Genomic DNA, 27,321 nt, shown 5'->3' on the forward strand with positions numbered 1-27,321 from the left:
TTTATTTTGAAGTTTAGACATCAGAGGTATAAATCGATGTTTATTTTGAAGTTTAGACATCATTATAGTTGCATTCATTTTTAGATGCATGGTTAAAATCTTGTTAAAATCTTTTTGCATTTTAATAAATTTTCAAAAATTTGTAGTAAGTTGTGTGCACGACAAGAATTATCAACCATTTGGAATAATTCACAGACAATTAAGGAGTTTGAAGAATGTCCTTCCAAGAACTCTCTCAAATCCTAGCAACAACTGGGATATCTTCTTCTCAGGAAGAGTATATTTTAACTGCATTCCAAAATTTATCTATCTCTCCACCTCCATAAGAATATCTTCAAGTCTCTTTTGATTCCTTTTGTCAATTTGTTGAAGAGATTGAATAATCACACAATATTGTTGATGGGGAGAAACTACTAAAATTGGAGGAATCCACAATAAGGAAGGATATTCAAAGTGATTTAATACAAGAAAGGAATCAGGAATGTCATGGCCTTATTGAAAGATGGTTCCAATCAAGGATCAAATCACCTTATTTCATAATTGCATTATCAAAACAATTGGTCTTTCATGCTTTGATGTGTTTTACTGAATATTTTTCAAAACTGAGCATGAATACCTTTTTACTCCTGTTATGCACATGTTTACATTGGAAATATGCATACACTTGAAGCAAATTTTCTATTTCCAGTAGAATAGAGTAGGATAAAATCAATGAATAAAACCGAGTTTGGTAATGTGTTTCTTTTTTTTCTTCAGTTTTTAAGTTAGATTTCATTTTGTTTCAATTTTATTTATTGGTGGTGTAGTAAGAGCAAACCAGCTAACTTATCATTTGCAGGAAGATGTAAAAAGAGAAGGAATATTTGAGAAGAAGGAGAAAAAATAAGTGTTTTGAGAGCCACAATTTGAATTTAGAGATTAAATATTTTTTCTTTGTATTTTAATTTCACATTCTAAATGAATAAAGGGCTTCAATATTGTTGATTATGCTCTCTTATTGTGCTCTCTAAAACTTGGAATATTAGAAAAGACAATTGAACAAAGTTAGCTTTAAATTTTTCAATAAAAATTGGATAAAAGATCTAAATTCATAATAAAAGGTATAATTATAGGGTTCTATAAAGCTCAAATAGAAAAAAAATAATGTGTCCAATAGATCCATCACTATCGAAAACTCCCGTTTTGACTCTTTTTGCACCTCATTTGGTCAAAAATTGAGAAAGATATCATTGTTTTAAGTTTTTTCCCAATTCTGCTATTAATAAGCCTACAATTCGAACCAAGTCCAACTTGTGCACCCAAAAAAATGGGAACAACGCATGAATATGGCCTTCCCAACTGACATCTGAAATTGTAGGAGGATTAAAACCGACACCAATCCTCAACACCTGTGGTCATATTATGCTGCATAGGACCGTGGGCTAGGGCTTAACCCCGATCCCTTTTCCAAACAATGCGCGCAATAATGTTTAAATAAAGCTTTTGTGGCTATAATAAACAAGAAATAACTTAGTGGAGTTGGTAAAGAGATTTGATGCTTCTCATGAGGTTTTGGGTTCGATTCTCAAGAAGGGTAGTTTCGGCCATTAATAAATTTTGTTCACCATGAGAATGCCACGTGTCAATTCCTCGTTGGCCCACTGCAACAAAACATTGACAAATGAAAAACAACAATGTGTCCACCAATCAAAAAGTGCAAAGTGTCAAACGACCATTTGAAAATGAAGGTCCAATAAAAAATTTCCAAGTGTCATGACCCAATCAGTGTACAGACTACTGACTGGGCATTCCTGCAACTCAAAAATTTATTTTTTTGTTGTTTCACAAAATGATCAGAACACAAATTCGGGAGCATCCGAAGTTGGATTTCAGTGAAATCAAGTGTGTTGGATTGAGAGTAATACGATCTACACCTTTTTGCGGTTTTCAAGCTAACACAAGAATTTTTAATTTCGAGCATTTTCTTTATCCACGAGATCATGGACAAGGGTGGAGTGCTAGAGAAAAAGGAAAAATGCAGTTACAAACTTAGACTTTCATAAAAACTTCCAAATATTTAGAAACCTAATAGCAATAATTGAAAAACCACCATTTGAGTTTAATTGCAAGTTGTAAAGTGGCAAGGAAGTGCAACAATCCATATATTTGGTAGTTGCAGAATCGACACAATTTAGTAGCTTATGAAAATTATGTTTATGATTTATTGATGAAGCATTAAGTGTGTGGAGAAGAGGTCTCAGGCTCAAAATTGGTTGGAAATACAATGAAGGAGTCACCAACAAAACAATAACAGGTGATCCATGGCACTAATTAGGTAAAAGTGCATTTAACTTTTCATTCTTGAATTTGTTTTATTAGTATTATTTCTGAGGTTTTTGTGTATATATCAAATTAAGAGGGACTAATCACCTTTCTCTTTTGATAGTCTTACATTTTATTTTCGAAATAGCTAAGTTTTTGCAGGTTCCATGATGATGAAAGAAGAGCACTATATGAGTGAGTATTTAAAAAAAAAAGAAAGTTTCTTTCAGAAGAGCATGATCATTCAATGAAACATCAGATCCACTACACCATTTCTACTAAACACATACCCATTTTACCATTGCTACACATTTTTAGCTTACATTCGATCCATAACTATCCATCTCCCTACTACCAAAAACTCATTTCCCTTTGCGATCTTCATATTTTCCTGCCCAATTTTCACTCACACTTAACCCAAAAGTAAAGTCATTCAACTGCCTTACAAAGTTGAATCATCCCATTTTCCATTTCCTTCCCATCAAATAAACCTTGCTTCAATGCACATTTTCCATCTATTGTTCTTAAAATTATTATTTCATACTTGCATTAGATGACGAAGAATTCATTAAGGCCTTCCTTCTATCAAGTTTTGACCCATTGACTGGGACACATCATCTGGGATCAAAACTATAGATCTTTCAAGTACCTTGAGGCTTGCATGCCTTAATGGAAAGCTCTCTCACCAATAAACAGTGGGAATACATCAATGTCCCTTGTTTGTTGGATCTTCTAGGTGACTCAACTACGAAACATCTATTCATACCTAGTAATATGTACTTAGGCATCTTGACTCTCATTGACATCAACTGTGAGTAGTTTCGTGTTGGTTAATGGCATTCATTAATGGCCAGTAATCCAACAATTTCTTTTCTAAGTTCGACATTGACACATCTATTCACACAGATAAGAATTATGCCATCGAGTGGGAACGAATGAAGACTACATCATTTTAGAAGTTTGTAGTAGGACTCAATTCAACAACCATAGCAATAAAGATTCCAATCTCAGCCTCTATTCAAACAACCAAGAGAAAGAAGAAGCAAGATCAGATTCCTTTAGTTCATATTCCATGATCCAGCAGAAGTAGCCACACTCATCAATATACATAGCTTGTCCACATTTTAGGTAAGTGAAGCTATGTAATTTTGTAATATTTAATCATGTAATTCCTTAAATGCTAAAATTGTGATTTTGGAAAATACCTCACCGTATTCATATTCCCTTTCTTATTTGCAAGAAAATTGAAAACATTATAAGTTTGGTAGAAGGGATATATATATTTCATGCCACATGTCACATTTTATTTCATCCTACCCAACATATTTTTCCCAGATCAAATATTATGGAATTTTGATTCAAAATATAAAAAATATATGTTTTGCAATGATCAATTGATGAGTACATTAAATTGTTGACAATGAATATGGGATTTACAAATAGAATTCTCAATGTTTTCAAGTATTTTGATGCAACAAAAATAAGAAAAGTATTGTTACACAATAACCAATGCTCATAAAATTTTGGTTGTCACACAAGAACCAACCATAAAAATATTTCAAACTACGCTATCCAAAAGGAATAAAATTGTCAACTGATATGATTATGAAAAGTTAAAAGAGAATCAATACAAAGCCAAAACTCATATAGAAGAAAAATATTTCAAGAAGACAAAATTATGATTAGGGGAATCAATGCAATTGTTGCATGAGGACATGCAACATCTTTAGTTGGGGGGTATGTTTAGTCTCCAAAATTTCAACCACTTTCACCTTCATTTCCTTCATTTTACCCTCATTCTATAACTCTAGAGCCCAATAAACTTGCATTAAGTAACCATTTTCATCATTACATGGGTTTATCATTATTATTTTCCAAGTCATTGATTTTAAGTATTATAAGTGAATTTGTGATTAAATGTAAGGAAATTGACATATTTTCATATATATCAAAAAGTGTTGTGAGTTTTGTGATATTGTAGGCATACTTGGAGATTTGAAAAGAGTCATATTTGGCCACCCAACCACAAATTCGAATTTCAAATTCACACTCATGAAAATTTGTGGAATAATTGTAGAAGATATGGATCATTAACTATGCACATTCAAAGGAGAAGAATCATGGATAAGAGGATTTGTATCTTACATTTTTAGGTGATTGGTTCTAACCACAAAGAGATAAATGTGTATTTACGAGAGATCTAAGGATCTATATTTATTATATATTTATCCTCAATTTTTTTTATAAATAGGAGTTCACCCTTCATACAAAGGGTTGTCAGTTGTCAATTGTAACTAGTTAGTGTTGTTGTTAGTGATAGTTGCTAGTTGGAGGTTCCAAGTTCCATCCATGTGGTTTGTAAAGTGAGGAGAGAAAATTCTTGTAATATCTTGTAACTTCATCTTTATGAAATACATACTACCACTTTGATCTCCAAGATGTGATAGTTTGTTTATTCTGCTTGCTTAGGAATGGAGGCCCCCCATCAACCACAGTTTGCACATCTTTGTACATATTGGTAACATAGTGTAGTTTTTTATTTCATTTCTTTTCATGCAAGTGTGATTTTACTTTCAGCAAGTGTGATTTCATTTCAGTAAGTGTGATTTACTTTCCAGCAGGTGTGATTTCAATTATGCAAGTGTGGTGTGATTTCAATTCTGTAAGTGTGATTTCAATTTCAAGCATGTGTGATTTCCTTTATGCAAGTGTGATTTCAATTTCTTTATATTTGGTTTGGTTTGATTCGAATTAGATTGATTTAATTTATTTTTTAATTAGTTTTAATCGCATTAGATTAATCTAATATGAAAGATAGTAGCCTAGTACATATAGTACAGGTATACATCGTTAGTTTATGAAACCCCAGGTTGACAATTAATGACAGAGATTTAACTTATATTTAAATCACCCAACAATTGTCTCAATATGAAAATCAACCATGGTCAACCATGGTACAACGTCGCATTGTGATAAGGATTGTCTCAATATGGAAATCAACCATGGTGAACCATGTTTATTTTAGGGTTTATAATATTTATCTTAGGGGTCATATACCTTGGGTTTATAATTTTTATTCCTTGGGTTTATAATATCAATCCCTTGGGTTTATTAATCTAAGGGTTTATATTCCTAGGGTTTAATAGTATTTGCTTAGGTCTATAATCCCTTGGAAATCAACCATGGTCAACCACGTTTATTTTTGGGTTTATAATATTTATCTTATGGTTTATATACATTGGGTTTATAATATCAATCATGTTCAACCATGGTCCAATGTCACATTGTGACATAGATTCTCTCGATTTGAAAATCAATAATGGTCAACCATAGGTAACCAAGGTCAAATATGACATTGTGACAAGGATTGTCTCAATATGAAACTCAACTATGGTAAACCATGCTCAACCATGTTTATTTTAGTGTTTAAAATATTTATCTTAGGGCTTATAATATTGGTCCCATGAGTTTTATATTATTCAACCATGATTAAACATCATCAACCATGGTCAACCAAGTTTTATAAAATCAATTATGGCCAACCATGGTCCAATGTCACATTGTGACAAGGATTATCTCAATATGAAAATCAACCATGGTTAACAATGTTTATTTTAGTGTTTATATACCTTAGGTTTATAATATTAGTCCCTTGGTATTATTATTATTCCCTTGGGTTCATAATTGTTTGGGGTTTTTGTATTAATCCTTTGGTTTTATTATTCCTTTGGGTTTATAATATCAATCTCTAGGGTTAATTAATCTAAGGGTTCAACCATGGTCGAATGTTTCATTGTGACCAAGATTGACTCATTATGAAAATCAACCACGTGGTAAACCATGGTCAACCATGTTTATAATAATTATTTTAGTGTTTATGTACCTTGGGTTTATATTATTCCCTTGGGTTTAATATTATTCCCTTGGGTTTTTAGTATTAATCCGTTGGGTTTATTATTCCCTTGTATTTACAATATTAATCATGGTCAACCATGGTGCAACATTGCTTTGTCACAAAAATTGTCTCACTATGAAAATCAACCATGCTCAACCATGGTGCAACGTCGCTTTGTCACAAAAATTGTCTCACTATGAAAATCAACCATGCTCAACCATGCTCAACCATGGTGAAATGTCACATTGTGACAAGGATTGTGTTCATATGAAAATCAACCATGTTTAACCATGTTTATTTTAGGGTTTAAAATATTTTTCTTAGGGTTTATATACCTTAGGTTTATGTTATTAATCCCTTAGGTTTAATACTATTGCATTGCGTTCATAATTCCTTGATATTTTAGTATTAATTCCTTGGGCTTAAAATAGTAATCCATTGGGTTTATTAAGAAAAGGGTTCATATTCCTAGGGTTTACTATTATTCCCTTGGTTTTATAATATCAATATGTTGGGTTTATTAATATAAGGGTTCATCTTCCTAGGGTTTAATATTATTCCCTTGGGTTTTTAGTATTAATCGTTTAGGTTTATTATTCCATTTGTTTATAATATTGATCATGGTTAGCCATGGTCAACCATGATCAATCATGGCCAACCATGTTTCATAAAATCAATCATGATGAACCATGGTCCAATGTCGCATTGTGACAAAGATTGTCTCATTATGAAAATCAACCATGCTCAACGATGGTCAAGCATGTTTATTTAGGGGTTTATAATATTTATCCTAGAGTTTATATACCTTGGGTTTAATATTATTCTCTTGGGTTTATAATATCAATCATAGTGAACCATGATCAATCTTGGTCAACCATGTTTTATAAAATCAATCCTAGTCAACCATGGTCCAACATCACATTGTGACAAAGATTGTCTCAATATGAAAATCAACCATGGTCCAATGTTGCATTGTAGCAAATATTGTATCGATATGAAAACCAATCATGGTCAAACATGGTCAACCATGGTCCAACATCGTATTGTGACAAGGATTGTATCAATATGAAAATGAACCATGGTCTACCATGTTTATTTTAAGGTTTATAATATTTATCTTAGGGTTTATATACCTTGGGTTTATAATATTAATCTCTTGGGTTTAATATATTTTAATTATGTTTATATTTGCTTGGGGTTTTAGTATTAATCACTTGAGATTATAATATCAATCCCTTGGGTTTATTAATCTAAGGGTTCATACTCATAGGGTTTAATATTATTCCCTTGGGTTTTTATCAATAATATCAATAATCCCTTGGTTTTATAATATTAATCCAAATTGTGTATAATAATCATCCCTTGGGTTTAATGTTATTCCCTTAGATTTATAATATTACTCCTTAAGGTTTATAGTATAAATCCCTTAGGTTTACTATTTATTAATACAGTATTTTCTTAATGTATAATTAATATATAAATATATTAATATTAGGGTTTATAATATAGGTTTTATAATATTGGGTTCGATATTATGGTTTATAATATTAAGTTTAAAATATAGCATATATTAAGTTGTGCCCTATGGTATATATCAACCACATTTATTAATATGGTTGTGGTAATTAATTAGTGCATAGATGTTGATTAATGGTCTTGACAATGAAATCCACATCATCACATGTTGATGTCGCACACGGCATGAAGCACATTGCATAAACAAACTCAAGGTCCTATTATGGTTGGTTGACGTGCTTTTTTTTTTTTCCGAAGAAAAAGCAAAACTTTTTATTAAGAAACATAAAAAGTTTACATTCCGATGCTGTCTTGAGCCGATCTAAGGGCTCGTTGGTTGCTGTTTTGTTCTACATAGATTGCTGTTACAACTGTTATATCCAACAAAAAACTGTACAGTTATCCTCCCGGCTGGAGGCATAAATATACATCAGTTGAAAACACTTCAGGTTCTAGGGTCTCCTTCGTTGGAGGAAAACAACCCCTTTCAGAAAGTTTTAAAAGGTCTAGTTATACAAAAAGACATAAAAACTGCATATATGATAGACTGTTCTGCTGAAAAAGATCATGTAAAAAGGACAATAATAACCGAGAGAAAGATATATATAAACTGTGGACATAAAAACCAGCAAGAAGTATCCGAGAAAAACTGCTATCAAAAATAATATAAAAGCTGTAGTCATTGTGGTAGAGCATAAGGGGGATGATGAGAAATGTGTGACTGCCCCTGTCTGATCTCTTCTACTGTCCAACTGCCCATATCCTGTTGTAGACCAGCCTTAGAAAGTTGATCCGTGTCTTCATTTTTATCCTTGTAAATGTGGCAGATGGAAAACTTATTAAAAGATGACTTTAAAAAAGTAATTTCTTCCACAAGAGTCTTCAAAATCTGATTTTGACATGATGCATTTCCAATGACCCATTTTATAACATTAAGTGAGTCCCCAAAGATTTGGATTGAGTTGATATTTCTGTGAAGAAGCCAGCATAAGAGAAGGCGCAAATCAGACAGTTCAGCATAGTTATTTGTGCCTGTACCCAGCCCTACAGATGCTTTTAAGGAGTGTTAGAATGAATGTGTATGCACAACCCCGCTCCAGCCTTATTGTTTTGGGATGCCCCATCAAAAAAAGCCCACGGAATGCCCTCTTGTAAGTTGATTTGCTTTTGATTATTTTTAAGATTTTTGGCTTCAGGGGGCGGAATGGCTGAGTATATAGCAGCAACATTGGTAGCAGTGATGGAAGTGGGGATGTCCTTGTCTTGAAACAGGCTTTTGTTTCTAGCCAGCCAAACTCCCCAAAAGAAAATAAGGAGCAAGTTCCTCATGTTCCCCTCCGGGTAGTTTTGCCACCATTTCCTCCAAGCCACTTCCATAGGATCAGGACCCCACTGAGCTTTTATCTTAAGCAGAACAGTAACCTCCTCCCATATCTTTTTTGAGACTGCATAGGTTGAAAAAAGATGATTGATGGTTTCCTCTTCAGACTTGCACAAAGGGCATCGTCCAGGCCCAACTAGAAACCTGGCTTGTAATATGTCCCAGGTTGGAATCTTCCTTTTTAGAATGCACCAAAGAAAGAGCCTAGCTTTTGTTGGGCATTTGAGTTTCCAAATGTTTTTAGCCCAACAATCTGGAGCTCCCCAATCCTTCTTTCCCATTAGGTAAGAGTATCCGTCTTTTGGGGAATAGTCCCCAGTTTTTCCTTGAGCCCACATCAAGCGGTCTTGTTCCTCTTTGATCCAGACATTTGAGCGTTGCAATTCTTTGGTGAAAACCTCCCACTCGTTCTTCCATCTGACATCTATTCCTAAGTCTTCCACACTTTGCCATGCCTGTCCCCAAAAGGTAGACTGACCCACTTTCTCCACCTGATTGAGGTTGGTAATTCCTATGCTGTCTAGATGGCTTAGTAGCCATGGTGACAGAGCATAAGCTTCATTGCATCCTACCGAGGGATCTCTGCCAATTCTGATCTGTCTTCCATCGCCCACTTTCCAAGCTAATCCTTGCTCAATCACTGAAAAGGCTTCCACCGTGGCCTTCCATATGGCGGAGATATTCTTTAACTTTTTATCCTGACTCCTAATCCATTCTTCCAAAGGGACTGGATCGATGTACTTCCTTTTCACCACCCTTGTCCACAGATTCTCCATAGTTATTAATCTCCAACCAGATTTTGCTGCTAATGATAGGCTGAAATCAGGGAGTCTTTTTATTCCCCATCCTCCCCAATCTTTTGGTCTAGCTACTTTGTCCCAGGCTACCCAGGGTAAGATCGAGGACTCATTTGTTCCTGCCCATAGAAATCTGCAACAAGTTCTTCTGATTTTCTCCATTACTCCTTTGGGAATCCAAGTCAAGGTAGCCCAGTATATTGGGATGGCTAACAATACTGATTTGATAAGGGTTAACCTGCCAGCTCTGGAGAGCCACCTGAAGCTCCAGTGTGAGATTTTGGCTTCTATCTTTGCTATAAGCCAATTCCAATCCTCTTTTTTATATGCTGCTGGCTTTAGCCAAAAACCCAGATATTTGAAAGGGGAGTCCAGAGGTTGAAGGGGGAAAGGGAATAGATTAGCCATTCTATTCCTTTCTCTTCTTTCAAAATCTGCCACACAGACTTGAGATTTTCTAGAATTTATCTGCATTCCAGTAGCTTTCAGAAATAGATCGAAAATGCATTTTAACTCCTTAATTTCATTGAGAGATCCATTGGTAAAAATCAATATATCATCGACAAAAAGTAAATGAGTGATGAATAGATTAATTGCTACCTCAATACCTTTTACCTTCTCCTCTCTTCTGGCTTTGTGAATCAATATGCTTAGCCCTTCCGCCACAAGAAGAAATAGGAGGGGGGATAGCGGACAACCTTGCCTGAGGCCTCTTTGGCTGTTAAAAAATGGGGATGCTGCTCCATTGATCAATACTGCAAAACTGACATTTGAGATGCAACCCATAATCCAGCTAATGAAAGAATAATTAAAGCCCACATGAGTTAACAGCATCCTGAGATATAGCCAGCTTATCCTGTCATATGCTTTGGAGAGATCGATTTTGAGTATTGCTCCCTTCTTTTTCTTCAATCTGACACTATGAATAATCTCCTGGGCTACTCCAATAGCTTCATGAATTTGTCTTCCATCCAGGAAACCAAATTGTTCCATTGATATATTTCTTGACAGGATAGGAACAATTCTGAGAGCAATGACCTTTGCTATAATCTTGTATATGCAATTACATAAGGAGATTGGTCTAAAGTCTTCAAAGCTCTCCGGATCATCCTTCTTAGGAATGAGAGCAATAAAGGTAGAATTGAAAGGTCTGTAGACTTCTCCTTTCTGTCTTGTCTCTTCAACTACCTCAGTATTTTCAGAGCCTATTAGATCAAAAAAGTGGAGAAAGAGTTCTATGGTCTAGCCATTGGGGCCTGGACTTTTATCCTTACCCATAAGCTTCATGGCTGCTTCAACCTCCTCCTTGGAGACCGGGATTGAAAGCTCTTCTGCTTCATCCTCCTCAATGAATCTTGGGAAGCATTGTGCTGTTCTTATAACTTCTGCAATGATAGCCTCTCCCGGATCAGAAAAGATTTTCAGGAAGTGTCTCTGTCCTAAACCAGATAGCCCTGGGAAAGAGTTGACTTCCCTCCCTTCTTCATCTTTAAGGCTCCAAATAGTATTTACCGATTTTTTGCCTTTGGCAAAGTTGTGGAAAAACCTAGTATTTTCATCCCCTGATTTTAGCAAGATAGCCCTACTCTTAAGTCTCCACTCTTCTTCCTTGTCCAGGAGGATTTTGTTTTGCAGCTTCTCCAGATGGAGGATTCGGTCCTTTGAGGCCTGCGAGGAGTAACCATCTACCTCAATGCTTTCCATCTGCTTCAGCTCCTCCCTGAGTCTATTCAATTCTTCATCTTGTTTCAGTTTCCTGTCCTTGGCCCAGGAGATTGTAGCTTTCTTCAGTCTTTTGAGATTCTCCATGAACAGGAAGCACTTATCCTCTCCTTTATTGTGAACTGGGTGAATCCAAGTTTCCTTAAACAGGTTACTGTAAGAAGGGTCTTGGAGCCAAGAAGTATTGAACTTAAAAGGGGCGGGTGGTTTAGGAGGAGGAAGTGTAAGATCCAAAAATACAGGGAAATGATCTGAATTCCCTACTTCCTCAACCCACTGTCTGAGAATAGGAACTTTGAAAGCTAAAGACTCGGATAACAGAAAACGATCTAGTATTTTGGCGATCCGGTCCTCCCCTGTCCTTCGATTCCTCCAAGTGGGCTTTAGTTTGTTTGGGGAAGGATCTATGAGATTGTTTTCCGTTAATAGATTAAAGAAGAAAGCTGTGAGGGGATCTTCTCTAGCTGATGGACCCCATGCTTCTACTCTACCAATGGAGAAGTTAAAATCACCCCCCATAATCAATGAGGAGGATTTCAAAATCGATTTTGACATCAATTCGTTCCAAAATTTTTCCCTACGCTGGCAAGGCCCATAAATATTAACTATAGTGATGGGAAAGGTGAAATCAGGAGAAATAACCTCCATTCCCATGACCTGTTTCATCCCCCATTGGTTAATGACCTTAACCCGCCCTTCTTTGATTCCAATAGCAATGCCCCTCGAGTGTCCAGATGAATCAGTAGCAGAAAAGCTCCATCCTGGCAAAAGGGTCTTTAGCATGGATTCAATCTCTGAGGCCTTCCCCAAGGTTTCTTGTAAAAAAATAACATCAACTTTTGAATTAAGGATCCACTCTTTCAAGGCCAGTTTTTTAGGTTTGCTGGCCAAACCTCTGCAATTCCAGGTCGTCAAGATCATTTTATAACACCAACAAGGTGTTGCACTGCTCTAAGAACCCCAGGGATAGAATATTGTTTGCCATCTGCAACATCCAGCTTGGCTTTAAGTTTGGCTTTGGACATGTCTGATTTCCTACCTCTCTTGTTTTTAATACAGCACTGAGAGGGAGACTGTCCCAACCCTCCAATAGCCCTCGGAAGTACAGGCTTCCCTCCCAAGGATCTCAAGTTGTAAGGGCAGGGGGTACGAGATGCAGGTTGAGCAAGGGGAGGCCAGTTTTCTTCACAGTTTAAATCAAGGGACGGTAGAGCCTCAGAGATAGAGTCTACATCCGGGGATATCACATCATGTTCCATTTTTTCTTTATTGTTATTTAATTTAGCTGGAATGATAGGAGACGAGACATTCAAAGAAGCTGAAATATGATCAGGAGAATTACGAAGAGAAACTGGGGTCCCTGAACACATACCCAATTCATCTTCGCCGAGGGGGTTTTGTTCTGCAGGTGTTTCCTTGGCGATCTCCTCCACAACTTCCACTTCTTTCGCGATCTCCTCCACAGCTACCGCTGGGTGAGGGTCACTGGCATGAACCACCTCTCGCATTTGGACATTTTCAGACAGTGGGTCCTTTGGATACTCCTCGGTCTCCATTTCCTCTGTGCCTTGCATCTCCGGATTTTCATTCTCCTTAGTCATCTGTGAGGGATTTGGTGCAGATTCTCTGTAGACTGAAGTCCTCCTGAAGCGTCTCCTTCTTCTGAGCTGCGGACAGTCTTTTGCCAGATGCCCATATTCATGGCAGCGATGACACCTAAACGGCAAGTGTTCCTAGTCTAAAAGCTGCTCGAACACATAATCTTTGTATTGTAGATTGATTTTTTGAGCCAGGCCTCTGCTCGGATTGAGGAGTACCAGCATACGAGCCATCGCTCTGTTTTTAGTCTCCAGAAATGTCATGTCTGCTTCCATGTAAACATCCAGCCTATTCCCAATTGATTTGAAAACAACTTCTGTCCAAAGAAAGGATGGTAGCCCCGGAGCTCTCACCCAAACTGGGAACTCATCCGTTCTCTCTTTGATTGCATCAAAAAGAGGGGTCCATTTCTTCATCAAAACAGGAATGTTCCCAATGTGCCAGTTCCGACGATAAACCCATTCTGCCGAATCCTTGTCTATGAAACTGAGCTTAAACCATCCCTTTGCTAAACATTGGGCTTCAAACTGTAATGGTCTATCAGAAACAAAGCAATTCTCACCCCATGCTTGAAGAAATTCCGAGGAAAATTTCTTACCTCTAGCTCTACCGACCAAGGTACAGTCCGCAACAGCTAGGGTTTCTTCGATGGAAACCTCCATCCCAAGGACCAGATTACCGTCAATCTCCTGAGATCCAATAGGTCTGTGTGTTTTCCTTTTCACCCATTTGCTTCTTAAACCTTCCGCGGATGCCCTGGCTCCCCTGCGCACTTCATTCCGTTCTGGATTCGTCTGAGCATTGTCCACATGGTGTTCTATCTCCGGCTGTGTTTGATGCTGGTCGACGATGCTTGTGTCGAGATTCCCTAGTGGAAAAAGACCAACTGCAGACCCATCGAGGCCTTCTCGCTCCCCCACAGAATAGTCACTATAACCTCCTGCAGAACCTCCTTTTGGTGCTGGAGAGTCTCTTGGCAGAGAGATTCTAGAGAGTGTGGGAAAACCCCCAGGAACCCTTGAATGACCAAGGCCAGAAGAAAGCCCCAACTGCGCTATCTCTTCGAAACCCTTTGAAGGCGCAAACTGGCTTGGAACGACTTTGCCCTTTGGATCAGAATGAAACCCCTCCTCTTTTGACCCTTCCGCCACATTTTCGCTTCCCACCAGCTTAGAAAGGGTGGGAAGATTGGAATTGTAAACCTCTCTGCCAGAATCCTCACCTTGGAACATAAACGATGGGTTTTCCGCCTGGGATAATGCTTCCAACCTTGACAGTTCGTAAGCTCCAAAATAATGTTCCATGTTTTGTGCAGTGGTATCCTTCCCCCACATGGAGAGGATATCTTCCAATTCTGGGTCCAGGTCTACTAGATCGGCGGGATTAACCATGGTTAGATGCCGTTCCAAGGCAAAAACGACAGCCAACAGTCAGAAAGCTTTCACACTTACGCGGCTTCTAGTGAGAAACGGAAAGGGGCGGAAAAAAACTGCAAACAACTGTAGTAGAAAATCTTTTAACATAAAAACCGATAAAAAATTCATGCGCCAGGGAGTAAAAAAAAGGACCACCTCCATCTGCCAGTCGCCTGGACAAAAAAGAGACCCCTGCGCCTACAGCTGTTCGAGGAACCTGGCTTCGAGCTACCTACCCATGACCTGAGCGAGGTTCCAAACGGAGCCCTAGTGTCGAAACCCTAACCTGCTCCATCGCCCTCATCTCGGTTGGTTGACGTGTTACTCATGGCAGAAAAAATTATATAATTAAAATATTAAATGATCTCAACTCCATCCCCCAACGTGGGAAATTATTCGTGGGTGGTCTTCACTTTGATGAAAAACAACTCGTAGATAGCCCCTGTGAGGCTATTTCTTGTAAGGGGTCCGACCTAGAAGATACAATGGTTTTTCCATTTTGAGCTCACAAGTGTCGACCCGAAGACCCTTGCAAGATTCATGCACAGGCTGTTGAAGGTGCCCCCAGCCAATATATTGGCACCCATGATGAATACAATGCAGGAGGAAATGGCGCCTAGGGTGCCATTGTTGGAGTTGATTGTCGTGGCACACACCATGTAGATGAGGCTGGATGTCATTACAAACTCCAACACTAGAGCGTTTACCAACCCCATGCCCGAGGACAACAAGAACACCCCTAATGGCATGAATCCATGTCAAAAATATTCTTTGACACTATACGCCATCAAACGAAGTTAGAAAGAAACCAACGAGTGGAAAAATGGCTTCCCTTGCCATTTACATGGTGTTGTAAGCCATGGAAGCTTGGTAGTCTTAGGTCTTTCGACACACTATAAAAGATATGACACGCTCGCTCTGATACATTTTATCGGTGGCCAAAATCTTTGTAATGATTGTGAACTTATTTGGAGATGAAAACACTGATCCCAAATAGATACCATTGCAAACAAATAGATATCATTGAGATTCATGTGTGATGGGACGATTCAATTCCATTGACCACATTCTCAGGAATGACTGAATCAATTCCAATGGGCTTTCGAGCTGGACATGGAAAAACCACTCAATATTCTGGGTCAGACCCCTTATTGGTGGTGGCCTTGCAGCGATTGTCTTTTATTTGGTTTTCATCAAAGAGAAGTCCACCCATGAACGATTTCCCACGGAGTTTATGTTGGAAGAAACTGAAAGTAATTCCAACTACCCAGAACCAATTTTCAACTGTGATTTTAATGCAGTATCTAGAAAGTGTTGATAAAGGGGCAAGCTTCTTCAGGAAGCCACCACCTGAATTGATATCCAGAAGCTTCTTCAGCTTGTATAAATACCTGTTTGATCAATGAATGGAAGCATGTTGTGAAGTTCAAGTTATGTTCTGTGTTTGTGTGTTTGCATCCTTGCTCTCTCTCTCTGTCATGGTATCATAGCAAGGTTGAGGGCTGAGTGTGAGAGCCTGCTGTGTGTGTGAGTCGAGCACTGAGAGTTTTTTACAAGTGGCGGCAACAAGGTTTGGGGTTCTCGTATGGTCAGATAGTTTGAGCAGAAGACTATGTTTGGGGTTCTTGTATGGGCATATTTTATTGCAATAACAATAATCAAATATCCTCTGCAGTTGTGAGCGAAGATCCTTGTTTTAACGCAACACATTCTTAACTTCTTACGGCTCTGTGGAAATCATTTTTTGTCTTGCCTTTGCTATGTTCATGGGTTTTGCTGTAGGGTTTCGCTCTGGATGTCAATCTTTGAGGCACGCTCATGCTTTCCTGAAGATAGCTACATAACTACAGTGGTTTGTGTGAAGATTACTGATGAAGCGGAGCACTATCAGGGAGACAATACTGGCGCATAGAGGACTGTGTGTCGTGAAGAGCCACTGTGATTGTGCAGATTGCTGGTTCTTGAGCCATGTGCTGCCAAGGAAATCGAGGTGAAGATTTTTTGATTTCCAAGATGAAGTTGTTGTACCTCAAAATAAGCTAGTGGGGCGAGTATTTTTTGTTTTTAAGTTGTCTCTTCAAAGTTCGTTTGAGCAATAATTTAAAAAAGTTCTGAAAAAATTTGGAAATTTTTAATGGTGAAAAGGAGTTAATGTTTTTATGGTGCATGAGTGGTGAAAAGGTTTCTGAGATTTAGTGAAAATTGGTGCATTTGGATTTAGATTTGGTGGCATTTTTGTGATTGGATAAAGTTTGTTTCCATCATGGCAAATTTATTGCTTGACACTTATATGAATGAATCCACCAAACTTGATGGAGAAAATTATGTGAATTGGAAATTCAAGTTAATGACTATTTTAGAAGGAAATAATTTGTGGTCCATTGTGAGTGGGGATGAGCTCAAACCCACTGTTGCAGGTTCTATCCAGATTGGGAGAAAAGGGAGACAAAAGCAAAGGTGTTGCTGCGTATGTCCGTAAAGGACAACATTATTCCTCACATCAGAGATTGCAAGACATCAAAAGAAACATGGGATACACTGAAGGGTTTGTATGAAACAACAAATACAAACTGAATCTTGTTTTTGAAGACTAAGCTTTTATCTCTAAAAATGGAAGCAAATGAAAATATGAGCAATTTCATATCTCGTGTCAAAGATTTAAGTGATAAGTTAGGAGATATTGGTGAAAAGGTGTCTAGTATTGACTTAGTCACCATCACATTAAATGGTTTAGTGCAAGATGATCAAATTTTTGTTTCAAGTCTGGAAACTAGAGAGAAACCCCCTACATTTGATGAATTGACATGAATTCTTCTACAAGAGGAGGAGAGGATGAAGAGCTTTAATTTGGGCTCTAGCAGTTTAGATTTGGCATTGGTGGCTAAGGGAAAATATCCATACAGAGGCAAGCCATGGGACAAGAACAAAGGAGGCAAGTTTCAAGAAAAACAAAAAGGTATGACACAGTCTAAATTTCCAATCCATAAGACAAATGATGAGTGTTATTATTGTGGAAAACCTGGGCATCATTCTAAAGATTGTTATAAAAGGAAATATAATAAGTCTAGGAAAAGAAACAGAAGGCATAATGGAAATTTTGTGGACAAAGATACCTCAATCAGTGATGGATTTAAAAAATCTTAAATTGTTTGTTTCTGATGCTGCGTTGTCTGTCGAAAATGATGATAAGAATGCTTGGTTCATTGATTCTGGTGCATCACTCCATATGTCTTGTAATAAGGAGTGGCTTGATGAATATCATGAAAACATTGATGGAACATATGTTTGCCTAGGAGATAACCGATCACATAAGTTCAAGGTTATGGAGTAATAGGTGTAAATTTGCCTAATGGACAAGAGAAACAGATCCATAATGTGATGTATGTTCTTGATATCAAAAAGAATTTAATTTCTGTTTCTACTATTACTGACCAAGATTTGAAGGTGGAATTTGTTAAATCACAGTGTGTAGTGAAAGACATTCAAGATAAGTACAAGGTTATTGCCACAGGAACCAGAGTTGGAGGCTTGTATAAGTTGGATGTGACCAGGAAAAGTCATCAAGCGTTGGCATCTACAACAATATCAACAGTAGATTTATGGCATCAAAGGTATGGACATCTAAATCACAAAGATTTAATGCTACTTCAAAAGAACACTATGGTTGAAGGGCTTCCTGTCTTGAAGAATGATCATGTTGAATGTGAAGCATGTGTACTTGGCAAGCAACATAGGGAGGAATTTCCTATACATAAAGAAAAAAGGCAAAGGGAAATACTTGAATTAATTCATACTTATGTATGTGGACCTATGAAAACTAGATCTATTGGTGGAGCATGGTATTTTCTTGTTTTTTTGGATGATAGATCCAGATATACATGGGTTTATTTCATAAGAAAGAAGAGTGATGTTTTTGAGTACTTTAAAGAATTTAAGAATATGGTAAAAAAACAAACTGATAATTACATCAAAATTTTGAGATCTGATCAAGAGGAGAATTCAAATCAAGAGAATTTAATCAATATTGTAAAAGCAATGGGATTATACAACAATTTACAGTGCCACATACACCTCAGCAAAATGGAGTTGTTGAGAGGAAAAATAGAACACTAGTTGAATATGCACGTAGTATGCTTCAAGGTAAAAATACCTCTAATGTTTTTTGGTCTGAAGCCATTAATACTGCTGTTTATTTGAAAAATAGGAGTCCAACCAAAAGTTTAGAGCTTAAAACACCTTTTGAAGCATTTTATGGGTACAAACCAAAAGTGAGTCATTTAAGAGTTTTTGGTTGCAAGGCATTTGCTCATATTCCAAAAGATGAAAGAAGAAAACTTGATGCAAAGTCAATTAAGTGCATATTTATTGGTTATTGTGATAATCAGAAAGCATACAAGTTGTTTGATCCCAGTACTCATAAACTGCTTGCAAGTAGGGATGTGGTGTTTCATGAGATTGCAAATGAAGGTGATAAAATAAATAATACTAGTGTGCAACATGATATTGATGATTATGTCAAATTAGATCCAAGTGTTGAACAAGAATAAGAAAAAGCACAGGAACAAGTACAAGTTCAAGAGCAAGTGGCATCAAGGAGTCATGACACTCCAAAGAGAGGAGAGGAGACTTTGCAAAGCTGAAAGAAAGATGAAAGTAGTAAAACTCCAAGAAGGTCATCACATCAAATTCAGGTACTTGTAAAGTATAAAGATTATGCATTAATGTCTTATGAATGTTGTAGAACCTTCAAGCTATGATGAAGCTAAAGAATATGAAGAATGGAGAAATGCAATGAATGAAGAATATAACTCTATAATGAAGAATGACACATGGGAATTAACAGAATTGCCTAAAAACAAAGTTCCCATAGGATGCAAATGGCTTTATAAATCTAAATTTAATGCTGATAGAAGTATTGATAAACATAAAACTAGATTGGTTGCAAAAGGATATTCACAAAAGGAGGTAATTGATTATGAAGATACTTTTGCACCTGTAGCTAAGTTAAACACAATTAGAATCATGATTGCATTAGCTACAAAATATAATTGGAAAATGCATCAGTTAGATGTCAAATCTACGTTTTTGACTGGTGAGTTAAAAGAAGAAGTTTATTTAGTTCAGCCTGAAGGGTTTGTAAAACAAGGAAAAGAGCATCTGGGTTGCAGGTTAAAGAAAGCTTTATATGGCTTGAAACAAGCACCAAGATCATGGAAATGCATGCAAGGTGATTGAAGAAATTAAAAATCAGTTGTCACATGTATTTGAGATGAAGGATCTTGGTGAAATGCATTATTGTTTAGGTTTTGAAGTTTGGAGGGAACTTGGTAAGACACTAATCACACAAAGCAAATATAAAAGGGAAATCCTTAAAAGATTCAATATGATTGAATGCAAGGGAACATCTACTCCTTTAGAACAGAATTTCAAATTGTGCAGTGATGATGGAACCAAAGAGGTGAATGGAACTATGTACCGTCAACTAGTGGGAAGTCTGAACTATCTCACCACTACCAGGCTAGATATAGCATATTTTGTCAGCATACTTAGTCAGTTCATGGCTAAGCCTTGTGAAAGCCATTGGAAAGCAGCAAAGAAAGTCCTTCGATATTTGAAAGGAAAACTTAATTTTGGTATTATGTATACTGATGAATTTGAAATGTGTAGAAAAAAGTTGTACATTGTAGAAAATCCAAATTATGTTGTAAGCCTAGCTGAGACTTAGACCAGCACGCATATCAGTTAAGGGTATGTTTGTTATATAGTTGGAATTAAGGGGGAGTGTCGGAAGAAACTGGAAGTAATTCCAACTACTCAGAACCAATTTTCAACTATGATTTTAATGTAGTGCCTAGAAAGTGTTGACAAAGAGGCAAGCTTCTTCAGGAAGCCACTGCTTGAATTGATATCCAAAAGCTTCTTCAGCCTGTATAAATACATGTTTGAGCGATGAATGGAAGCATGTTGTGAAGTTCAAGTTCTGTTCTGTGTTTGTGTGTTTGCATCCTTGCGCTCTCTCTGTGTTTAGATCATTTAATATTTTATTTATATAATTTTTTTGGGTTCTGCCATCAGTGACACATCAGCCGACCACAATATCTCTTTGAGTTTTTCTATAAAATGTGTTTCATGCCATCTGCGCTATCAACATGTGATTATGTGGATTTCATTATCAAGTTCATTAATCGACGTCTATCAACTAGCATTTGCACCTAATGTTGCAAAGGAAACGCCGTAAGGCATAGTGTGTGGAAGAATATTGAAATGTGAATGGACTTTTTTGAAAGCAAGAATCGATGATAATGAGTTTGAATTGAGGAAGCCATGCCGAAAACCCTATTCGGGGGTTAAAGTGGCTATGAAATAGAATAAAAGTAGTCATAAATATCCATTGAACTTGTTTAGATACCTTAAAGATTGCCTAATTGAAGGTGAAGTTAAACAAATGAATTCACGCGAACAACAACTAGGTATCCATATTCATATACAAAATTTTAAGGAGAGGTATGTTAATCTTTTCAAACAACATTCTAATGTATTTGCCTAGAAATATGAAGACCTTAAACCATATCACGTTGTGATGAATTGAATCTCTGACAGGATATATTCCTTATGACGCAGAGAAGCCACAGGTGGTTGATAAGGAGGTGAAAACAAATGCTTGGGCTCATGAAGGAGCTCTGTATTGTCCTCCAACCCACACTGTTCCTATGCCTATTATATTCCATGGCAACATCGTACACAGAGACATCTCTTTGTCATTACTCCTAGTATGGTAATATGGACTAACTCTGCCTGTGTCACAAATCATATAAAAATGGATTTCAGTTAGCTCCGTGGTCCTTGGAGAATAATAGTATATACAACTTTCATCCATCGTGGCCTCTCAACAGTCCAATTACTTAGCTAATTGCAGACCTTTCTTGAAACATTCTATATGATGCCACTTTTATTACAGGGATGCAGAAATTAGATTTTAGAATGGGAATTGTGCTTCAGTGTTATTTTCATTCAAGCGGCATTTGTGCTAGCTATGTCTTTTGGACAATTATGGTTATTCTAAATGGTAATGCTGTGTCAAGTAGTATGTGCTAGCATTTTTATTTTTATGATGAAAGTTGCATATTATATCAGTTTAAACAAGCATAATCTAATTTTCATGCTACACTGCAATTTTTTTCATAGGCATTGAGTTGTTTTTCTGCAGAGTATCCAGAAGTCTGAATGCCCTAAAGAATTAGAGCCAGCAGAGTTTTTGGCCAGAGTTTTGGCACTTCTGGAGGGTTTTGGCCAGAAGTTTGTTTAGAATGAGAGTAAGAATGATGATGAGCAAACCTGGAATAGCTGCCCATCCAACTGTGGCAAAAAGGATGCCAATTGCTACACAAATTTGCAAAGGGACGGTCCAACCCCAATGCAGCCACCACGGAAACTCTCCAAAACGATATGCATCTACAGCTATGTAGTTTACAATCTCACCAGTGGCATGTCTTCATCTTCCTAGACTGGACAGCCAAAGTTGTTTCTGATATACAACTGCCATCAAGGCCGAACGCATTCACATACCTGTGCGTCTGGAATTGAAGTATTTTTTTTTTCTATTTGCTTAGGTGGGCCAATGCATGTTCTGAATGTAGGGAAGTCTGAAATTCTGTTGACTGTCATTCAATGCGCTTAGGAAGTTTTGTTGTTGGAAAGTTTGATTGGGCTGCACTGAATTAAGCAAGGCTGAAACATTATTGTTGACGTTGTAGCTGTAGTTGTTTTGCATGTTGTTGAATCTCTTTGCAGGGTTGGTTTCATCATCCCCATATGCTAAGGAGAGGGTCCTCTTGAGAGAATTGAATTTGTTGTCATTCTCCACTGCCATGGAAAATTTTAGGGGCTAATGTTCGCCCAGTGGGCTAATTTTCCATGATTTTTCCAAAAAAAGATTCGCCAATTTCCAATTTTATAAAAGACGATTCGCCCAAATTTTAGAATATAAAATTATTTTACCTTAAAAATCGCCAACATTATATAGAGACTATATATAAAATAATTATAAATTTGATTAATTTTACAAATATATCAATAAACATTTATAATTTGCATATTAGGGATTAGTGAGATTCGCCAATGTTTTAAACTTCAAGAAAATTTTCCATCCTTAAAATTTTCCTTGTCCACTGCTATTTCTTCTTGTTTTGGGACAACTTCATATCGCCAATCGCTATTGTTGTCATTGTTATTGCTGAAATTGTTTTGAGAGAGCTTGGACGACTGGACTTGAGGTAGTTTGTTGTTGTTTCCATTGCCATCCATGGCTTCATCGTTAAAAAAACCATCTATGAAAGGATCGTCACTCTCCAATAACCCACTGAAAGAGGCAATTTTCGGCAGTTGTAGTTTGTTTTGCTGATCAATATCAGACAAAGAAGCCATCACTTCATCTGCACTTGGTGGTTCATCTCGTTCTACCCCTTGTACTCTCTGAGAATGACCATTTTTCTTGTAAATTCGGCATAGCACCCAATCATCAAGCTGGACAACAAAAGTGCCATCAAAATCAACAATACCAATTTTAGTTGAATGAATCAATTCCTATTCATAAAGAATCAAAACACAAGAACTGTGAAATGAAAATCATTCATATTGATCAATATTCAAGAAGACATCACTTTGTAGGGTGTGTTATTTGTATTTACACAATTGATTTTTTTGGAGTAGTCTACCTAGGCGAAGGAATTTCCCGGTTTCCATCGTCGCCCAGAAAATCGTCCGGCTCCGGCCGTCGGCAATCCCTCCGTCCTCCGCCACCCTCCCCTAGCTCCGCCACCCTCTGTCCACCGCTCCGCATTCATTTCCTGAAATTTCCTGACAGATCGGATCAGAGCTGGCAATCCTGACATTCTCTGACAGATCGGATCGGCACTGGAATTGCCACAGCGGAGAGTTGATGTCATTTCCAATTCGAAGTGGAGGAATTGCTAAACCGCGGGTTGCTCCCCCAACCAACACGACTCGTCCCCTACAGCTCACTCACCTTCCTTCTTGACTCGGCGCCTGCAGCTCACCACAAAACTCCGGCCCAGGCAATTCCTCCGCTCTGCAACTCACCACGCAGGGGACGTCACCTTCAGGTTCAGGTGTAATTGGGTGAGTGTCGATTTTTAATATTTGTTGGTAAATTGAACAGTGGGTGCTTCACAAGGAGTCCATCCACCATGAGGTGAGCAGAGTTCATTCTATCCACCACAGGCTAATGTCGAGCCACAAGGACATACGGTTAAGATCCATTGTGAAGCCAACCCAGAGTATTGCTTGGCTGCTCGTGGTGATGTTGCAGTGCTTGCGCTGGAAAACCCACATGATCCTCATCAGGTATGTTCATCAGTTTGAGCTACTTTATTTGAAGCTCGCTGAAAGCATTTGTTCATCTAATAATTGATGATTGATCACTATCCTTATTCCCCTGTTTGATAGAACCTTTTGTCAGCAATGGATCAGAGTAGATTCATGGGGCCTTCGAGTCAAGGATGAAGCTGGCTTCCGAGCGTTTGCCTTTGTGAACAAGGCCACCATACATGCTCTGAAACACGGGGATAAAGAATGGGACCAGGTAAAACTTTCTATTTCCCTTTTCCTTTTAGTTTCATTGTTTAATATAGCCTCTCCTCTGGATATGTAGAGAAGTCGTATTCACTGCAATGCTATAAACCACCTTAACTCAGGGTTTCAGAATGCCAGGGTCTTGGGCATTATGGGCTGCAACAAAGCTGTTTACAACGGTGGTCCCCTAATCCATAGTTTTTGTTGAATGTTGTTGAGCAAATATACTTGGCAGATTATAATCATGACAAGGCAGAGCAGTCTGTTCTGTGGACCTTAAGTGCAGATGTTGGAAATAGGTATCAATGTCTGAGGCTTGTGAACAACATTAATTTGAATATGGATGCGAAAGCTGCAAATAGCCATGTTGGAGGAATACGTGATGGAAATGAACTCATCCTCTTTGAGTGGAAGAAACAGAGCAACTAGAAATGGAAACTCCAGCCCATCTATTGTAAGCAATCTAACAATAACAAGTTGTCTTTCAAGCTCTTTATTGAAAGTAGCATCATTTCTGTAAGTTTATCAATAGAAAGGACGGAGGGTTTATGCTACTTGAAAGTTTATCATTTCTGACATTTTCTGTAAGTTTTTCTGGCATCACTTTCCACATTCTTTTGTTTGTAGGTTTGGGTGTTCATCATAAGTTTGATTGGCCTTGCACCTCTTGCTGAACGTATAGGCTTTGGCACTCTACATTTCTCGATTTCTTAGTGGCATTGTCTGATAGACGACGCGATCGTGTTGAAAAGTGGCTTCACTGCAACACTGCAGAATTTTCTGGGAATGCTGATGTACAAAAGTTGCAACTGGAGGCAATTTTATCACTTGCAAAATTGAAACAGGGACTCTCTGTATGTGTTTGTAAATGTTCTGAATGTTTTTGGCGATGTGTTCTAGATAAGGGCCATTCCTCTGATCACTCTTGTATGGGTAACCATTGTTGCGATGAAAAGTGCACATATTGCTCTCTTGAATCACACCAAGGAAATGAATTGGAGGAATGTCGAAATTTGGCAGGTCATGATGGGAGTCATGATTGCAAAAAGAAAAATCATACATGTATGAAGCTCTATTCTTTATTTGATAAATCGTCTAATTGTAACAAATTTTGTTGCTTGAAGGTTGGCCATGAAGGTTACAAATTGCTACAAATTGGCAAATGCCTACAAATTGTTCATTCTAATAAAATGAAAAGTTATTTGCAGGTGGGATGTTGTCTTTTAACAAGTAGACTTCCAAGGGTTGCCAAACTAAAGTCCCCATATGGATTATTAAGCAATGATGCATTTGAGATTAGGACAAATTCTATATCAGCATATTATTATACAACCTTAACTAATGCATTGACTAGCTTTTCCACTAGGCAATCAACTAGTGTAACGGATTTCACTTCGAGTGGATCTTTTCCAATATAATTGACTACAAGAAATGGCTTATCTAATCATTTGACTATGAATTCTCATGGTGAATCTGATACAAAAATTCCATCTATAAGGGACATTTGTCTTCTCCAATGGTTGACTAAGACAATTGAAGTTGTCGATGTTAATGTAGGTACAATAAATGACTCAAGAAAGGCTTGATAGAAATAGTGTGTTAGTGTTGCTTTCATGGCATGTATCCTAAAGGAATTGATCTCAATAGACATTCAGATGCACAAGTTTAATCTAAATGGGAGAATGATATGACTAAAGAGTGCAATTCCTTTGATGAAAAATAAAAGTTGAGACTTAGTTCCCCGGCCATAAAGAAAGAATGTGATGAAATGTCTAATGGTCTACAAGACTAAATTTACCATCTGCAAGTGTTATTGAGAAACATAAATTTACTCGTGACAAAAATCTTCTCTCAACAAGATCATATTCATATTGACTACATTGAAATCTTTGCACCCATTGCAAATATGAACTCTTACCTACTTATTCTTTCACACATTATTCATTCTGTATAAGAGTTATAACATACATCAATTGGATGTCAATAGTGTTTTTTTACATGGTGTTCTCACTGAGGAGATTTATATGGAGCAATTTTTTTACATGGTGTTCTCAATGAGGAGATTTATATGGAGGGACCCAAGGTTTTGAGAAGGGCCACAATCTTGTTTGTCTACTAAAGAAATCCTTTTACACTTTGAAGCAAGCCTCGATAGTGTGGTATAAGAATGATTGATTATTAATTTTGGTTTCAAGCATCGTGAATTTGATTGTAGTGTTTATATTTTGCAAATGATAATACTTACATGTTGGTGACTTAATCATAAATGTGCAAGTGATAATACTTACATGTTGGTGACTTAATCATAAATTGAAGTAGTGTCAACCTAATTTTGGGTTTGAAAAAACAACAAATAGAGATATTTAGAATTACAAACCTGAGTGTGTTGTATTTTTCCTTATGGAAGCCAAGTTTTGTAAATGGATAACAATATATTTATTTAACTAAATATAAATCGCCATTCATTATACATGTTTAGGATGGAACACTATAAACCATTTTTGACACCATATCAATCAAGAGAGAAATTGACTGAGTGTGCCTTTGAAAATTAATGGTACTCTCTACAAGAAGACTACTAGAGCCTCATTTACTTGATTCATAGCAGATTTGATATATTATTTGATGTTAGTGTGGTCTACAAATTCATGTAGGATATGAGAGAGAGCTGCTTAGAGGCCACTGTAAAGATATCTTTGAACACAACATTTTCTTGAAATTCATTATTATTCGTTCATGTAAGTCCACGGCTCTCTAACAACCATTACCATTGACTTGAGGACATTTAAAGAAACATTGTGATATACTTAAAACCCTAGTTTTAAAAATAAGACATAAATTCCTTGAGAATCCACTTTCTTTAGATCCTTTGAAAGCTCATTTTCCATAGGAGTTCACGATTTGTTAACTATCCTCGGCTGCACTTGGAGATGATACAGCGCATAGCAACCTCCCGTGAAATAACAACAGAAATCTTATAAATCAGACAGAGCAAATCAACATTGCCACGAAATACCTGAAGTATCATCATCGCGGTTACTTCATAAAAAGTGCCAAACATAATACAAAGAACAGTAGCACAAACAAGCACCACACACATTTGTA

The 27,321-nt window shown here is 37.2% G+C and overlaps 1 pseudogene; it reads left to right on the forward strand.

The window, feature by feature from the left end:
• Nucleotides 1-14,599: 14,599 nt before the first annotated feature.
• LOC149175675 (ricin B-like lectin R40G3) lies at nt 14,600-24,930 on the forward strand (annotated as a pseudogene).
• Nucleotides 24,931-27,321: the final 2,391 nt, after the last annotated feature.

Source organism: Pinus tabuliformis, chromosome 4_1, assembly GCF_031772625.1.
Source record: "Pinus tabuliformis cultivar Carrire ecotype Pingquan chromosome 4_1, CPIR1, whole genome shotgun sequence".
NCBI lineage: Eukaryota > Viridiplantae > Streptophyta > Pinopsida > Pinales > Pinaceae > Pinus > Pinus tabuliformis.